Source organism: Mesoplodon mirus (assembly GCF_964341445.2).
Source record: "Mesoplodon mirus genome assembly, chromosome: 5".
NCBI classification, from domain to species: Eukaryota; Metazoa; Chordata; class Mammalia; order Artiodactyla; family Ziphiidae; genus Mesoplodon; species Mesoplodon mirus.
In genome coordinates, this window is record NC_138980.1 from 72,223,926 (window position 1) to 72,241,366 (window position 17,441).

General features: G+C 44.0%; 1 long non-coding RNA gene and 1 pseudogene across 2 annotated transcripts; one reads left to right on the forward strand and one right to left on the reverse strand.

The window, feature by feature from the left end:
- Nucleotides 1–443: 443 nt before the first annotated feature.
- LOC309803877 (ADP-ribosylation factor-like protein 2-binding protein) lies at nucleotides 444–1,330 on the reverse strand (annotated as a pseudogene). The gene has a single exon. The product of its transcript is annotated as an ADP-ribosylation factor-like protein 2-binding protein (transcript).
- A 12,222-nt stretch (nucleotides 1,331–13,552) lies between these two features.
- LOC309805816 lies at nucleotides 13,553–17,244 on the forward strand. Its single transcript, XR_014294311.1, has 3 exons — nucleotides 13,553–13,687; nucleotides 14,731–14,906; nucleotides 17,005–17,244. It is a non-coding gene; the product is annotated as an uncharacterized lncRNA (long non-coding RNA).
- Nucleotides 17,245–17,441: the final 197 nt, after the last annotated feature.

Genomic DNA, 17,441 nt, shown 5'->3' on the forward strand with positions numbered 1-17,441 from the left:
TACTGAGCCTGTGTGCTGCAACTACTGAAGCCTGTGTGCCTAGAGCCTGTGCTCCACAACAAGAGAAGCCACCACAGTGAGAAGCACGTGCACCGCAACGAAGAGTAGCCCCCGCTTGCTGCAACTAGAGAAAGCCCGTGCACGGCAATGAAGACCCAACGCAGCCAAAAATAAATAAATAACTAAATTTATTTTTTAAAAAAACACGTAAACGAGAGTTATAGAAACAATGGAACTACATCAGGAGCAGCAGAAAGCGATACAAGGACTGTACATGTAAGACTAGGAATTGATTTTCACATGTACCTTTTAGGCAAGGGAAATCTCTCTAAGTTGATTCCTACAGCCAAGATGAACTGTGATAGTAGGATTTTCAAAAATCTTGAGATGGTCAGCTAGCTTGAGTTAAACCCTAGATAAATACTCCCAGTCAAAAACCCCATTGAGACTGCAGGACTGAAACTTTGACCCATATAAAAAGCTGTGAGTGCACAAAAAGTCTCGTGGGACGTGCAAGGCCTGCTGGGCCAAGACAGTTGATGATGGTGGGTTCCTCCCACATGGACACACCAACATGTATGCTGGGGAAGTGCCCCTCAGGTGGAATGCTGGACTTGGGCTTGATGCAGGAGCCATACTCAGAAGCTCCTGAGAGAGGTGTCTACTCGGGGAGGAGTACTAGGGTTACTGAGGACAAGAACGTGTCCCAGGAAAGTCAGCTAATTTTCTTCTGACCCATCAATACTTAACATTAACGAAGAGTTGCAGAACAGAGTCAGTCTTTCCAAGATGTATTCTTCTGACATCATTAGCCAAAGCCTCTCCCAGTCTATTGGGCTGGTGATATCTAGAAAGATCCCATTACCTGGAGGTGGGACCTAGGACCAGAGATTGTTCTGGGAAGCTGGCATAGAAGATGATTTGCACAATGAAGTCACCACTAAACCACTGCTTAAGTCCAGTCCCCGGCCTTCTTTTTCTGCTCAATAGTCCAGAAACATTTCTTTAAAAGCCAGAAGATCCGTAAACGTGAGCAGGATGTTGAAAATATCACCGGTCACTTCATCTATGGTGCTGTAAAGTTGTAATGAAAGCTGCCATATTAAATCCAGGAATTTGTTCCAACAGCTATTCTTCTATATAGTTTTCTACCAAAGAAATAGATTCTATAAAAATAGGTGTGTAGGTGAGCTTATTCTCTTGTGTCTTCAAACTCCTGGTAGTACTTGTCCATGAAATTCCTCTGTAATAACTGGAACTCATCATCCATGATAATGTCCTCTAAATATCCAACCACAGCATCAAATTCTGCATCAGAGGCGAAGAGATGGACAGCACGAAGCTCTCTTCCTCTAGGGCATGAATCACCGTGGCTGCATCCACCGCACACAAGGGAGCGGTCCGCTGGCCTTCTACCCCGCCCGCAGCCGAGGCGCAGCCTCCGCTCTGCTCTGAAGAGTCCCAACCGGCATCCGGAAGGCCTCGCTGCAGCTGCCGAGGCTGTGGCCAGCTTACAGCCCAGCCCAGTAGGGCCTGCGCACGACGCCCTGGCCTCAGGTTCCCCGGCTGCTGCCAGCCGGGCCTCTAAGCCCTACCAGGCCTCACTAAGCTTGATGCTCCTAAATTTTTTAAATAACACTTTTCGTATGATCCTAAATTTTGTTTAATAATACTTTGGTTAGCATTTTTTATATCTGTGTTCATAAGTGAGATTGGGCTTTAATTTTCCTATACTGATCCTGTCAGATTTGGGGGTTAGGGTCATATTAATTCCATGAAATGAGGTGAGAAGGATAGCTTTGGTTTTCTGGGAGTAGAAACTTCTAAACTTCTAGAATAGGTTGTGTATGAATGAAATTTTATTTTCTGTGAATGTTCACTATAATTCACAGGTAAACCTATCTGGATTTGAAGTTTTCTTTGTGGGAAGATTTTAAATTACTGATTCAATAAAATATCTAGGAATAAACCTACATAAGGAGGTAAAAGCCCTGTACTTGGAAAACTATAAGATACTGATGAAAGAAATTGAAGATGACACAAACAGATGGAAAGACAGCTGTGTTCATGGACTGGAAGAATTAATATTGTTAAAGTGACCATAATAACCAGGGCAATCTACAGATTCAATGCAATCCCTATCAAAATACCAAGGGCATTTTTCACAGAACTAGAACAAATAATTTAAAATTTGTATGGAAATGCAAAAGACCCTGAGCAGCCAAAACAATCTTGAGAAAGAAGAACAGAGATGGAGGAATCATGCTCCCTGACTTCAGACTATACTACAAAGCTACAGTAATCAAACAGTATGGTACTGGCACAAAAACAGACACACAGATCAGTGAAGCAGAATAGAGAGCCTAGAAATAAACCCATGTACTTATGGTCAGACAATCTATGACACAGGATGCCAGAATATACAATGGAGAAAAGACAGTCTGTTCAATAAGTGATGCTGGGGAAACTGGACATCTACATGTAAAACTATGAAATTAGAACATTCTCTAATACCATATACAAAAATAAACTCAAAATGGATTAAAGACCTAAATGTTAGGCCAGAAACCATAAAACTCCTAGGAGAAAACATAGGCAGAACACTCTTTGACATAAATCATAGCAATATTTTTTTGGATCAGTCTCCTAAAGCAAAGGCAATAAAAGCAAAAATAAACCAATGGAACCTAGTTAAACTGAAAAGCTTTTGCATAGCAAAGGAAACCATCAATAAAACAAAAAGACAGCCTACTGAATGGGAGAAAATATTTGCAAATGATATGACTGATAAGGTGTTGATATCCAAAATATATAAACAGTTCATACAACTCAACATCCAAAAAACAAACAACTTGATTAAAAAATGGGCAGAAGACCTGAATAGACATTTTTCCAAACAAGATATGCAGATGGCCAACCTGCGCATGAAAAGATGCTCAACATCATTAATCATCAGAGAAATGCAAATCAAAACCACAGTGAGATATCACCTCACACCTGTCAGAATGGCTATCATCAAAAAGAACACAAATAACAATGTTGGTGAGGATATGGAGAAAAGGGAATCCTCCTACACTGTTGGTGGGGATGCAAATTAGTGCAGCCACTGTGTAAAACAGTATGGAGGTTTCTCAAAAAACTAAAAATAGAACTACCATATGACTCGGCAATTCCACTCCTGGGTATATATACATAAAAAACAAAAACACTAAATCAAAAAGGTATATGCACCTCAACGTTCATAGCAGCATTATCTACAATTGCCAAGATATGGTAGCAACCTAAATGTCCATCAACAGAAGAATGTATAAAGAAGATGTGAGATATGTACATATTTACATATACATGTATATGTACACATATACGCCCAGTGAAATACCACTCAGTCATAAAAAAGGAATTAAATTTTGCCATTTGCAATAACATGGATGGACTTAGAGGATATTATGTTAAGTGAAATGTCAGACAGAGAAAGACCAATACTGTATGATATCTCTGATATGTGGAAACTAAAAAAATAAAACAAGCTAGTGAATATAACAAAAAAGAAACACACAGATATAGAGAATAAACTAGTGGTTACCAGTGGGAAGAGGGAAAGGGGGGAGGGGCAATATAGGAGTAGGGGATTAAGAGGTACAAAGTATTATGCATAAAATAAATAAGCTACAAGGATATATTGTACAATGCAAGGAATACAGTCAATATTTTGTAGTAACTATAAATGGAATATAACCTTTAAAAATTGTGATTTGTGTAACTTACGTAATATTGTGCATCAACTATACTTCACTTTAAAAAAATAAATAGATAAATACTGATTCAATTTCTTTAATATTTATGAGACTATTCAGATTTTCCATTTCTTCATGAGCCACCTTGGATAAATTATTATTTCTAGGGATTTTTCCATTTCACTTGAATTTTTTACATTTATTGGCATTGTTGTTCTTAATATCTTCTTAGTATCTTCTAAATGTGTATTGATCTCTAGTAATATCCCCTTCTTCATTCTTACTATTATTTATTTATTCTCTCTTTTTTCTTTATTTTCTTTTTTTCTTCATAATAGAGTTATTTCAATTTCCTTATTTTTTTGAAAAATAAATTTTAATATTAAAAATTTTATTGTATGTTTGGTTTTTATTTCATTAATTTCTTCTCTTATGTTTATTATTTCATTCTTCTACTTTGAATATAACTTCCTGAAATGCATCCTTGGCTCATATTTTCAACAATTCTTTTCAAATATATACATTTAATGCTATAGATTTTCCTCTAAATACTACCTTAGGTATACTCAAAAACTTTTATACATAGTACTTTCGCTATTACTCAGTTGTTTTTCTTATGAATTTATAGAAGTTCTTTATATACTCTGGATACAGCCATTTACTAATTATATGTTTTGCAGATATTTTCTCGGACTCTGTATCTTGCCAGTTAACTCTTGTAATATTTTAATGAACAGGAAATTTTAATTTGAGAATAATTCAATTTATGTATTAATTTTATGATTTTTGAGTGTGTCTAGCTTAATAAAATCTTCTCTCTCCTGAAATTGTGAAGATATTCTCCTATACTATCTTATAAAACTTTATATTTTTGCCTTTTCTGGCAAAGATTTATTTAAAATATTATAATTGCTGAAGCTGTGTAAAAAAATTGGCAGTGAACTTGAAGAATCTTACACATGTTGATTCCTCCCTTTTGACCCAAACACTCACTTCTAGAAATCAATCCTAAGTAAATGACAACTCATTTAGGAAATAGTAACTTAGGAAATAATAACTCACTTCTAAGAAACAATTTTAAGGATATTCATTATAGCATAATATAATAATAATTTTAGATGACTTAGATATACAATAAAACAAAGTATATCTCTAATGAAATATTTGTAGCTGCTGAGAAATCATTATGGGATTCTGGGATTTCCACATAAACCTTAACTATTACTTTACTTCATAACAACAAAATATGTACATATTGTAATTTTAAAAGTCTAATAAAATATTTTAGAATCACACTTTTAAATAGCTTTAAATCACATATACTAATGCTCACAAATGTAATTTTTTTTATTGGGGTCAAATTCACATGACATGAATATAACCATTTTTTTTTTTTTTTTTTTTTTTTGCGGTACACGGGCCTCTCATTGCTGTGGCCTCTCCCGTTGCGGAGCACAGGCTCCGGACGCGCAGGCTCAGTGGCCATGGCTCACGGGCCCAGCTGCTCCGCGGCATGTGGGATCCTCCCGGACCGGGGCACGAACCCGTGTCCCCTGCATCGGCAGGCAGACTCTCAACCACTGCGCCACCAGGGAAGCCCGAAGATAACCATTTTAAAATGAACCATTCAGTGGTATTTAGTATATTCACAATGTTGTGCAACCACCACCTCTAAATAGTTCTAAACATTAGCCTCACCCGAAAAAGAAACCCTGTACTCACTAAGCATTCCATACTCTCCATTCCACATTCCCCCCACCTCCCAAACACATACACTCTCTAGCCCCTGGCAACCACCAATCTGCATTGTTTCTACGGATTTACCTTAATTTATGGACATTTCCTATAAATGGAATCATACAATATATGACGTTTTGGGTTTGGTTTTTCACTTAGTATGATGTCTTTTTGTGTGTGTGTGTGTGATATGCGGGCCTCTCACTGTTGTGGCCTCTCCCATTGCGGATCACAGGCTCCGGACGCACAGGCTCAGCGGCCATGGCTCACGGGTCCAGCCACTCCGTGGCACGTGGGATCCTCCCGGACCGGGGCACGAACCCGTGTCCCCTGCATTGGCAGGCGGACCCTCAACCACTGCGCCACCAGGGAAGCCCAAGCATGATGTCTTTAAGGTTCATCTATGTTGCAGAATGTATCAGTACTTCATTCCTTTTTATGGGTGAATAATATTCCACTGTAGCTCACAAATGTTACTTTATTTTATTTTATTTATTTATTTATTTTGGCTGTGCCGGGTCTCAGTTGTGGCGTGTGGGATCTTTAGTTGCGGCATGTGGATTTCTTAGTCGTGGCATGCATGCAGGGTCTAGTTCCCTGACCAGGGATCAAACCCAGGCACCTACACTGGGAGCATGGAGTCTTATCTACTGGACCACCACCAGTCTTATCTACTGGACCACCAGTCTTATCTACTGGACCACAAAAAAAAAATGTAATTAAAAAAAAATAAATTTACTTATTTATTTATTCATTTTTGGCTGCACTGGGTCTTTGTTGCTGCATGCAGGCTTTCTCCAGTTGTGGTGAGCAGGGGCTACTCTTCATGGCGGTACATGGGCTTCTCATTGTGGTGGCTTCTCTTGTGGAGCACAGGCTCTAGGCACGTAAGCTTCAGTAGTTGTGGCACATGGGCTCAGTAGTTGTAGCTCGCGGGCTCTAGAGCACAGGCTCAGTAGTTGTGGCGCATGGGCTTAGTTGCTCCATGGCATGTGGGATCTTCCCAGACCAGGGCTGGAACCCGTGTCCCCTGCATTGGCAGGCGGATTCTTAACCACTGCACCACTAGGGTAGTCCCCACAAATGTAAGTTTAACATTAAAAAAAAAAAAAAAAGCAAAACAGCATACCAAACTCCATATAGAGCATGATGCCAATTTTGTATTTTAACATGTATAAGCGTAGGAAAAATGGGGACGAAATGCACTTAAATATTAACAGTGGTTACCTCTACTTAGTGGGATTATAACTAACTTTAATTTTAGTTGTACTTTTCTGTATTTTCTTATTTTTGCAATATGAAAACCAAGTCATTAAAAAATATAAACATGAGGGAACACTTCCCAACTCATTCTATGAGGTCAGTATTACTCTGGTATCAAAACCAGAAAACTATGGACCAATATATTTAATGAATATAGATATAAAAGTCCTCAACAAATACTAGAAAACAAAATCCAATATCATATAAAAAGTTTTATAAACCATGACCAAATGTGATTATTTCAGGAGCACAGGTTGGTTTAACATCTGAAAATCAATTAATGTATATATTATAGCAATAGAATAAAGGACAAAAACCACATGATAATCTCAACAACTTCTGACAAAATTCAAGAGCCCTTTATGCTAAAAACACTCAACAAACTAGGAATAGACAGGAACTTCCTCAGCCTGATAAAGAACATCTACAAAAAACCCTAATATCCTATTTAATGAGGAGATGCTGAATGCTTTCCCCTGAAGATCAGAAATAAGACAAGAATGTCCACTCTCATCACTTCTATTCAACACTGTAATGGAATTTCTAGTCAGGGCAATTAGGCAAGAAAAAGAAATAAAAGGCTGCTGGACCAGAAAGAAGTAAAACCATCTTTATTCACAGATGACACAATCTTGTATATAGAAAATCCTAAGGAATCCACTAAACATCTATTAGAACTAATAAATAAGGTCAGCAACTTTTCAGGATATAAGATTAATAACAGGGACTTCCCTGGTGGTCCAGTGGGTAAGACTCCATGCTCCCAATGCAGGGGCCCGGGTTCAGTCCCTGGTTGGGGAATTAGATCCTGCATGCATGCTGCAACTAAGAAGTCCGCATGCCACAACTAAGACCCGGCGCAGCCTAAATAAATAAATATTTAGAAAATATTATCTTAAAAAAAAGATCAATATACAAAAACCCATTGTATTTCTCTATACTAGCAACATAATCCAAAAATGAATTAAGAAAACAATTCACAAAGAATAAAATACTTAGGAATAAATTTAACCAAGGAAGTGTAAGATGTATACTGAAAAGTACAAAGCATTTTTTAAAGAAATTAAAGATCTAAATAAATGGAAAGACATCCCATGTCCATGGATCAGAAGTCTTAATGTTGTTGAGATGGTAATCTATAGATTGAATGCAATCCCCATCAAATTCCAATGGGCTTCTTTGCAGAAACTGACAAGCTGATCCTAAAATTCATGTGGCAACACAGTGGAGCAAGAACAACCAAAACAAGCTGGGGGAACAAAAAAGGAGGACTAACACATCCTGCTTTCAAAACTTATTACAAAGCTACAGTAATCAAGACTGTGTGATACTGGCATAAGGATGAGACATATAGATCAACAGAATAGAACTGAAAATTCAGAAATAAACTCTTACATTTAAGGTCAACTGATTTTTTTTTTTTTTTTTTTTTGGCCACACCACACGGCTTGCAGGACCTTAGTTCCCCAACCAGGGATTGAACCTGGGTCTTCAGCAGCAAAAGCACAGAGTCCTAACCACAGGACCACCAGGGAATTCCCTAAGATCAACTGATTTTTGACAAGGGTATCAAGACAGTTCAACAGGGGAAGAACAGTCTTCAACAAATAGTGCTGGCACAACTGAATACTCACATGCAGAATGAAGTTGGATCCCTACCTCACATCATATGGAAAAATTAACTCAAAACAGATCAAAGACTTAAATGTAACAGGTAAAACTCTTAAAAGAAAACATTGGAATAAATATTTATTACTTGGATTAGGCAATGGCTTCTTAGCTATGAAATCAAAAGCACAAGCAACCAAAGAAGAAAGAGATAAACTGGACTTCATCAAAATAAAAAAATTTGTGCTGCAGAGAGCATCATCAAGAAAGTAAAAAGAACACCCCAGATGATGGTAGAAAATTTTTACAAATCATGTATCTGACAAGAGACTTGTATCTAGAATATATAAAGGACTCTTACAACTCAATAATAGAAAGACAAATACTCAGTTTAACAAAATGGGCAAAGGATCTGAATATACATGTCTTCAAAGAACACAGAGTGCAAATGGCCAATAAGCACATGAAAAAAACATTCAACATCATTAGCCATCAGGGAAAAGCAAATCAAACCACAATGAGATCCTATGTCACATTACTTGGATGACTCTAATCAAAAGGACATATATGGGGCCTCCCTGGTGGCGCAGTGGTTGAGAGTCCGCCTGCCGATGCAGGGGATACGGGTTCGTGCCCCGGTCTGGGAGGATCCCATATGCCGCGGAGCGGCTGGGCCCGTGAGCCATGGCCGCTGGGCCTGCGCATCCGGAGCCTGTGCTCCGCAACGGGGGAGGCCACAACAGTGAGAGGCCCGCATACCGCAAAAAAAAAAAAAAAAAAAAAAAAAAAAAAAAAAAAAAGGACATATATGGAGTGAAAGTTTGGGGTTAGTAGATGCAAACTATTATATATAGAATGGACAAATAACAAGTCCTATTGTATAGCACAGGAAACTATATTCAATATCCTGTGATAAACCATGATGGAAAAGAAGATAAAAAAATAATGTATATATACGTATAACTGAATCACTTTGCTGTACAGAAATTAACAGAACACTGTAAATCGACTATACCTCAATTAAAAAAAAAGGACAAAAAAAAAAAAAAGAAAGAAAAAAAAAGGACAGATAATAATAAATGTTGGCAAGGATGTGGAGAAATTGGAACCCTCACACACTGCTGATGTGAACGTAAAACAGTGCAGCTGCTTTGGAAAAACAATATGACAGGTCCTCAAAACATTATACATAGAGTTACCATATAACCTAGCAATTCTACTCCTAGCAATATACCCAAGGAAATGAAAATATATGCCCATACAAAAACTTGTATATGAATTCCATAGCAGCATTATTCATAATATCCAAAAAGTAGAAACAACCTAAATGGCCATGAACAGATGAATGGATAAACCAGATGAAATATATCCATACAATGGAATATTATCCAGCCATAAAAAGGAATGAAATTTTAATACATGCTACAACACGGGTGAACACTGAAAACATTATGTAAGTGAAAGAAGCCACATACTGTGTGAGTCCATTTAAATGAAATATCCAGAATAGGCAAATCCATAAAGACAGAAAGTAGATTAGTGGTTATCTAGGTCTAGAAGTGGGGCGTGAGGGGAAAAGTAAAATGACTCCTAATGGGCATGTTTTTTTGAGGAGGAGGGTGATGAAGCGTTCTGAAATTGATTGTGGTGATCATTGCACAACTCTGAATACACTAAAAACCACTGAATTGTATACTTTAAATAGGTGAATTGTACGGTGTGTGAATTAGATCTCAAGCAAGCTGTTTATTTTTTAAAACTTCAATGGATCTGGGACTTCCCCGGTGGTGAGTGGTTAAGAATCCTCTTGCCAATGCAGGGGACACGGGTTCGATCCCCAGTCTGGGAAGATCCCACATGCTGCTGAGCAACTAAGCCTGTGTGCCGCAACTATTAAGCCTGAGTGCCACAACTACTGAAGCCTGCGCACCTAGAGCCCGTGCTCCACAACAAGAGAAGCCACCGCAACGAGAAGCCCATGCACCATGACGAAGAATAGCCCCCGCTCACTGCAACTAGAGAAAGCCCTTGCACAGCAAAGAAGACCCAACACAGCCATAAATAAATAAATAAAATTTAGAAAAAAAAAAAAAAAACTTCAATGGATCTGACAGGAGGACTCCGGTGACACCCAGCCAAAGCCATTTCAGTGCCATGTCGGGGTGTTGGAAAGTGACAGGCTGGGGAGTAACGTGAGCGAGGAAGAAAGGAAAATACATGGAGAAGACTCAGGAGGCTCATCTGTCGACGAGCAGGAGTGAGGCCTGATGCAGGGGAGGGCTTAGGGGTTTGCAGGCCCCCATGAGACACGTTATATTCCTAAGCCTGAGATCCAGTTCCTCAGAGAAGTTAGTGATGATGACTCTGTGGGCCTCTCCAGCCTCTATCCTGATGCTGGCTGGACTGGCCAGGCCAGGCCAGTCCTCTCTTCTCCATACCACTAAAACTTAGCAACCTGGAAAGGCTTACCACACACCCTGCCTCATCTTGGAGCCCTTCCCCGGAGGTGCTAGCTCCCACTGACCTCTTGCTTCTCAGCATGCTCTCACACTACACACAAGATGTCCTCACCATACTGTATCTTACAGTTTACTGGAGCAGCTTCCAAGTATGGGGAGGATGCAGGTACACACACATTGCTTCCCTAGCCTGTGAGGACAAGGGGACCCAGGCATGGTTCCAGCTTACATATCCCTGACTCTTAACTCCCACCTGCTCAAGCAGGGCTTCTGCGGCCCCCTGCTTGGTGCCCCAAGGATTTCTGGGAGCCCCAGGGAATGCTCTGGAATAGTCCAGGAAGGTCCCATGCAGGGTCTGCTGTCTCTTCCCTATGCTGTTCTTCTGGTCACTCTGTCTCCCAGTGAGGATGCAGGTCTTATTGGTGTTGGTTACGCTTTGTCAGAGGGGTCCCTGAGCAGCATAGCTTGGATGTCACTACTTCACTAAAGCAGTGAGAAAGCCCAGTTTTTAAGGACTACCTTTGCTCTTGTGCTTTCTATGGAGTCAGACACTTGGCCATGTGAAGCTTAGCTCAGGGTATGTCCTAGTGGAGGAACTACATTGGAGTGCAGCCTCAATCAGCCTTAATGCTACAGCTTATAACCTCAAAGTCAGTATGTTCTCTACATAGGACATGGGGTTCCCTAACGATGACCAGGTATCCCTGATTCACTGATGCTAACCTGGGGACCTGATTTGAGGAACAGGATATTGCCTGGAGCCTGTAACCCAGAATCGTGAATCTGCCAAACTCATTCATAACGATTTCTCTTATGACCATCGCCCCTTGCCTGGGCTTCTACAGGTTGACCTCCCTTTGAGGAGATGGTCATTGAATCTGGGTTTCTAGGAAAACCATGTTTTCCTTGGTGACTACATGTGCCATCCATTCCACCTGGACCAGAGCCAGCGAGTAAGATACACTTGGGTCCTAATGTTTTCAGAAGAGCACCAAGTCCCATGGGGCAGGGCTTATGGTGGGAGAGGGCCTTCTGCATACCCTGTCCCCCTCTTGAAGAACAAAGATGCTTATTAATTAGCATATGAAAGAAAGGCTCTGATAAAGCCTATAGTAAATGGTATTTAAGTCTTTTGAATGCAGTGCTTCCCAAACATATTTTTCCACGGGACCCTTTTTTTGTCCACCCCACCCACTATCATCCAGGGGCACATCACCCTAACCGTAAAGTCCAGAACTTATGATTGGCATTTGGGGCCCACCCTACAGATTTCATTGGTCAACCTCTCTCCTCTCCTGCCACCAGTCCTCTCCACATCTTGCATGTTCTTCTCCTCCAAGGCATAGCCCACAGCTGGAGCCACCTGTTCCCTTAAACACCCAAAGACCCCTTTTCCCACCTCATACCCACTGCTGGCTATTGCTTCCAACCTTGAGTATCCTTGAGTACCCCTGGATGCCTGTCCTCTCTCCCTCCTTTCCAGGTCATTCCTTGCTGCGTTCTGAGTTGCCCTTGTGAGGTTATGGGCATGGGATACCACACCTGACAACAAACCAAGGGGGCAGGACTGGGTCTTGAAGAGTTCTCAGAACCTGAGCCCCCTCACTCAACTTCCTACCCCACAGGGACTCTGCCTCAGGCAGCAGAAGAGCAGAGGGCGGGATCAGAGGTGAGATGGGGGTGGGGTGACAACCCAGTACCAGCTTCTCCCCTGGGCAGGGACCAGATGCTGTCCCCATGCCTGAATCTGACACTTGGTGAATGAACGATCAATGATGGTTCTTAGAGGGAAACCCCTACCCCCATTTCGGACACATTTCCCACGTGGGAATTGGCCAACTTCCCCAAACTCAAGACACATCCTGGCTGGAGCTGGCTATGGGCCGGGCACCTCCGGGGTTAGCGGGTCAGGGCGGGGTGTCCTGGAGAGCCGCGGATGGGCCTCACACCCAGCCTGGGCCAGGACACCCAGTCCTTGGCCGAGGCCCAAACCAGCTCTGTTTACAGAATCTGTCAGCTCTGTTTCCCCCTCCCCCTCCCACCACTTCCCCTAGAGTCCAGGGGGCTGGGAGACGGCAGGCGGGGCCTGAGGGAGCCTAGGAGGCAGCCAAATCCCAGGCCGGCCTCTCAGTACTCCTCCCCTTCTTGGCTCCTAGGGTCTATCCGCCCCGTTCTCCAGTCTTCTGGTTTCCCCTTTAAAGCACTGAGTGGGAATGAGCATTTTAAAAGAGAAATCTGCAGAAGACAATGCTTACTCCCAAGGAAAGTTTAGCTAATGGTGGAAAGAAAGGAGCAGTGCCTGTAGGCACAGGGAGACTTTTCTAGGCAAGGGGCTTCCTGGATACCTCCAGACAGCCTGGAAGGAGGTTCCCTCCTTCCTCAGGACCCCAAACCTATGCGACCCTGGGAGTTTTTCCAGGACTGCCGGAGGGACTTGGTGCAAATTAGCTGTAGCCGGGCGGGTAGGCCGGGGGCTTTCGAGGGGCAGACACGTCTTGAGATAAGGCCAACGGCCGGCCGGGCCGCAGTGACTCAGCTGCGGCGGCTGCAAGGAAGCTCTGCGGGCCCCGAGGAACGGGACACAGGAGGCGGGGCCCAACCCGGGACGCCCCGCCCAGCCCCAGGGCTCCGGGAAGTTCCGGCCCACCACCCCCAGCTTCCCAGAGGCGCCCGGATTTCCCACGGGTTTCCCCATCTGCTGCAAATAGTAACAAAGGCTGGCACTTTCAGAGAGCTCACTAAGTGTTAGGCACTTTGCTGGCATCGTGTCTTGTTACCTCCATCAGGGTTCTGAAGCAGGCGCCACTATTACCTCCATTAAGAGACATGGAATCTGAGGTTCAGAGACGCCCAGCGACTTGCTCAAGGTCACACAGCTACGGAATGGTAAGGGCTAGAGTTTCCAAACCCCCAGACACCTCTTGCCCCTTCCCAGCTCCCATGTCTCTTATGTCCTGCCCCTCCAGGTGCTAGCAGGTCCCCTGGGGGGTGCCTCCCTCGGCAAAACCAGAAACCTGGACATCCCCTGGCCTGGGGCTAACTCAGTTCAAATATTTATCATTTTGAGGCAATTGCAGTGGTCTTGATTACGTCTCTGCTGAACTCCCAGCCTGGTTTCAGGTGGACGCAAAGTTTCCAAGCCCTAAGTTTCCCTTTGACCTCCACTTTGAGGGGAAACTCCTAGGAACGGGGCTATCCCCGGGGAACACTGCCCTGACAGCACCCAGCTCTGTCGTCTGGAGAGACGCAGTCTCCAGAAAGGCCCTGCCTTGCTCACAGATTAGCTCCCCAAACCTGGGACCTTGCCAAGTGAGAAGCTGCTGGCTGGCCCCTACCTGTGTGGGGTCAGGGCCAGGACTGTGCCACAGAAAGCCAAGTCTGAGCCCCAGAAGGGGTGGAGGAACAAAGAGCACCCTGGGGCTGCCCTGGAAGGTAGTGAGCTCCCTGTTATCTAGGGGGGGGAGCACCTGTGGAAGAAATGATTCAAAAAGAGGGTGGGATGAGATGACCTTTAAAACCCCGAATTTCTCTATTCTATGAGTCAGGCAGTGTCCAAGTGAATGGCTTGTTCTGACAGCTGCTTAAATGGAAACTTTCCCAGACTCTCCCACTTCCTTCCCCTTTGACCTCTTTCTGCTGTGCTCCATGATCTTCCTTCTGGAGACTCAGAGAATATTGGAAAGAAGATGACGCCCATGCATCCCTGCCTCAGTTTGCCACTCTGTCCCAGTGGCCATTGTGTGGGCTCTGGGAGGCTCTGATTCATGGGAGAAAGGAAGGAGGAAAGGAAGGAAGGAAGGATGGGAAGAAGGATGTATTTTAAGATGAATGACTGCCTCTGGTTGAGCTGGTTTGACCTGGGCCCTAGTCCCAGCTCCAACCTCTTCTCCCAGATATGTGACCTTGAACAGTGTCACTTTACCTCCCAGGTCCTCTGCAAAATGAGAGTATTTTAACATCAACTAACCTTCCTGGGAGAGTAGTTGGTAGCAACAATGAGTGACCACCGTGGGTAAAGTCTTCCCAAGCACAATTGTGTGATGGCGCTCAGCGGGCAGCCCAGCTCTACGGGCAAACGTCATTCTTCGTGGTTCTGTTTGAGGAGGTAAGTCCGCAAGGACAGGCAAGTTTTGGTGGGAGAGAAGGGAGAGAGGGGAGAGAGAAGGGGGCCTGAGCAGGGGCTTCAGGGGATGGGTTTCCTGCAGTGGGAAGAGCTGTCCTAAAGATACTACTGTGTATCACCTCTGCGTGCCAGGCATAGTGCTAGGGGCTTCACACACATTGTCACATTTAGTTCTATCTATAAGGTAGGTACTAGTATTATCTCATTTTACAGATAGCAGTATCAAGGCTTAGAGAGGTTAAGACACTTGCCAGTGGAGGAGCCAGAATTCACAGCCAGACTGGCTGACTTTGGAGCCCTGTCCTACCCAAGTCCTGACTTGGGTCCCTTGCCCCTTCCCCACAGTTGTCTTGGAGGCTGGTACCCGGTGGCCTGTCTGATTGTGCCTAGTCCTCCAAGATCCCTCCCCTTGCCTGGCACCCTCCTCTGCCAGCTGTCCTGTCCAGTCAGAGTGGCTTTGGCCAATGATGCCAGAGACAGTCTGGCATCATGGCTGTGTTGGACCTTGTACAGAGAGACAAGGGTTGATAGGGGCTAGGAGCAAAGCCCCAAATTACAGGAGATAAATAAGATGTGAGGGACGGGTCCTGGCTGGTGCTGAATCTTGCACAGCAAAGGAAGAAAGGAAGACTGGGAGGCAGGCAGCCACCTCCGCCTACCCTGCACCCAGAACTAAGAAGTGACCTTGGGCACCTGAAACCAGCTCTGGTTCCATAAGGGTTGAGGAAGGTTTTAGGCAGTTATTTAGGAAAGCTGTAAGACTTGAGGCTGCCCTAACTATAAGATGATATTGGAGGACCCCAAGATCTTCCCCAAACACCCCCGCACACATATACACACACTCTCCTATCAGAGTCAAGTCTGGCCTGGGGCATTTCCCTGGTCAAAGCGCTGCACTGCAGTCCTCCTGGCCATCCTGGAAAATCTCTGTCCAGTGGCACAGAGCCTCCAAAGGGGGCCCCCTTCCCCTTTAGTAGAAGAGTCCCCTCCTTGCCCTCTCACCTCCACTCCCAGTCAACTCTTCATCTTTTCTTGGAAACCAATCGCTCCCAACTTCAAAGCATCATAATTCCCCCCAAGGAGCAACCTCAAGAATGTCAAGGGGAAATTATTGAATTATCCTGGTTGGCAGAAAAATCTAATTTATAGCAAAGCATTTCTCCTGAAATTTTAATAGATTTTTTTTTCTTCCAATGGATTTTAATGCGCAATTGTTTCCCAGGCTTGGAAATTTAGTTTGAAGCACTGACATAGCTTTTCAGTTCTTGATTTATTGCCAGCTCCCTGCTTTTGAGCCTGATAGTAAACCCAACATCCTATTTTCTCTTAAATGTGAGAGGACTGCTCTCTCTGTTCAGCCTGCTGGACCAGACATCTGATGGCACTGCCACCTCATTAAGGGTGTGAGGGGGTCTGGAGACCTGGCTGAACCCTCTCTGCCCTCCTTGACTGGCTCTCAGGGGCAAGTCCCCACCTTGAGGATTTTGCTAGCATGGAACCTCAATGCCATGTGTATGAGGATACCACTGGTCTCTGGGGACCAGTCGGGGCAATGGAATGGCTAACCTTCCTCTCTGCCCACTCCCTGCCTCCTAGCCTATCAAGGTGCCTGGCGCAAAAGAAGGACTCAGCCAACAGGTGTCAGTTGAAATAGAGGGTGGCATGGCTGAGTGTCAGAGTCCTGCTTGGGCCAATGACAGCTTAGGCTACCATTAGCAAAGGAATGTTGTGTTGACATCTTTGCCCAGGCTGCAGTCCGTTGGATTGGAATCATCTGGGCATAGCACAGGGTGCTGGCAAGGGTGCTGCCTAGAGGTCTCAATTTATGGGGGCATGGCCAGCACTGGGGAAAGGGGCTAGAAGGCCCAATGGCATCAGAAAAATGCATCCTCCCCAAAAGATGAGAAACTCACTGTGCCCCCAACCACCTTTCAAGAGTATCTGACTAGAGCAGTGCTTAACCAGAACTCGCTAATAAGGAGAATGGGCTTTTGGAATGAATGACTGGCAGAGAAGGGAGATATTTAGGAACAAAGCCAACTTCTTTTGAGCCCTTGGAATGATAATATCGATTTTACAGATGCAGAAACTGAGGCTCTCAGAGAGGGGCAGAAGCTCACGAAGCTCTGGCAAGTAGCCAAAGTGACACTGAAGACCAGATGTTTGACTCCCTGAGGGTTCATCTAACAGCGTGGGAGGCTGTACCAGGGTTAGTAGCCTGACACTACAGGACCTAGCAAAGATCAGGATCCTTTGGGAGGGTGGGGGTTCCTCAGGCCCCTATGGAGGCTGCCCCCCATCCAGTTTTAGAGCAATCTGACAGGCCCATGAGGACTCCATCCTAGGTCATGGTTGTTCTCTGGAGGTTACTTCTAGCAGTCCTCCTATCCCTGATCCCATCTTTCCAAATATCCAGAGACCCTAGAGACTTCAGCCTCTTTCCTCCCAGAGATTGCTGTGGTGGCAAGTGGGAGAATCACCTGGCCAGACAAGGGTGGTGAACAAGGGGCAAGGGGA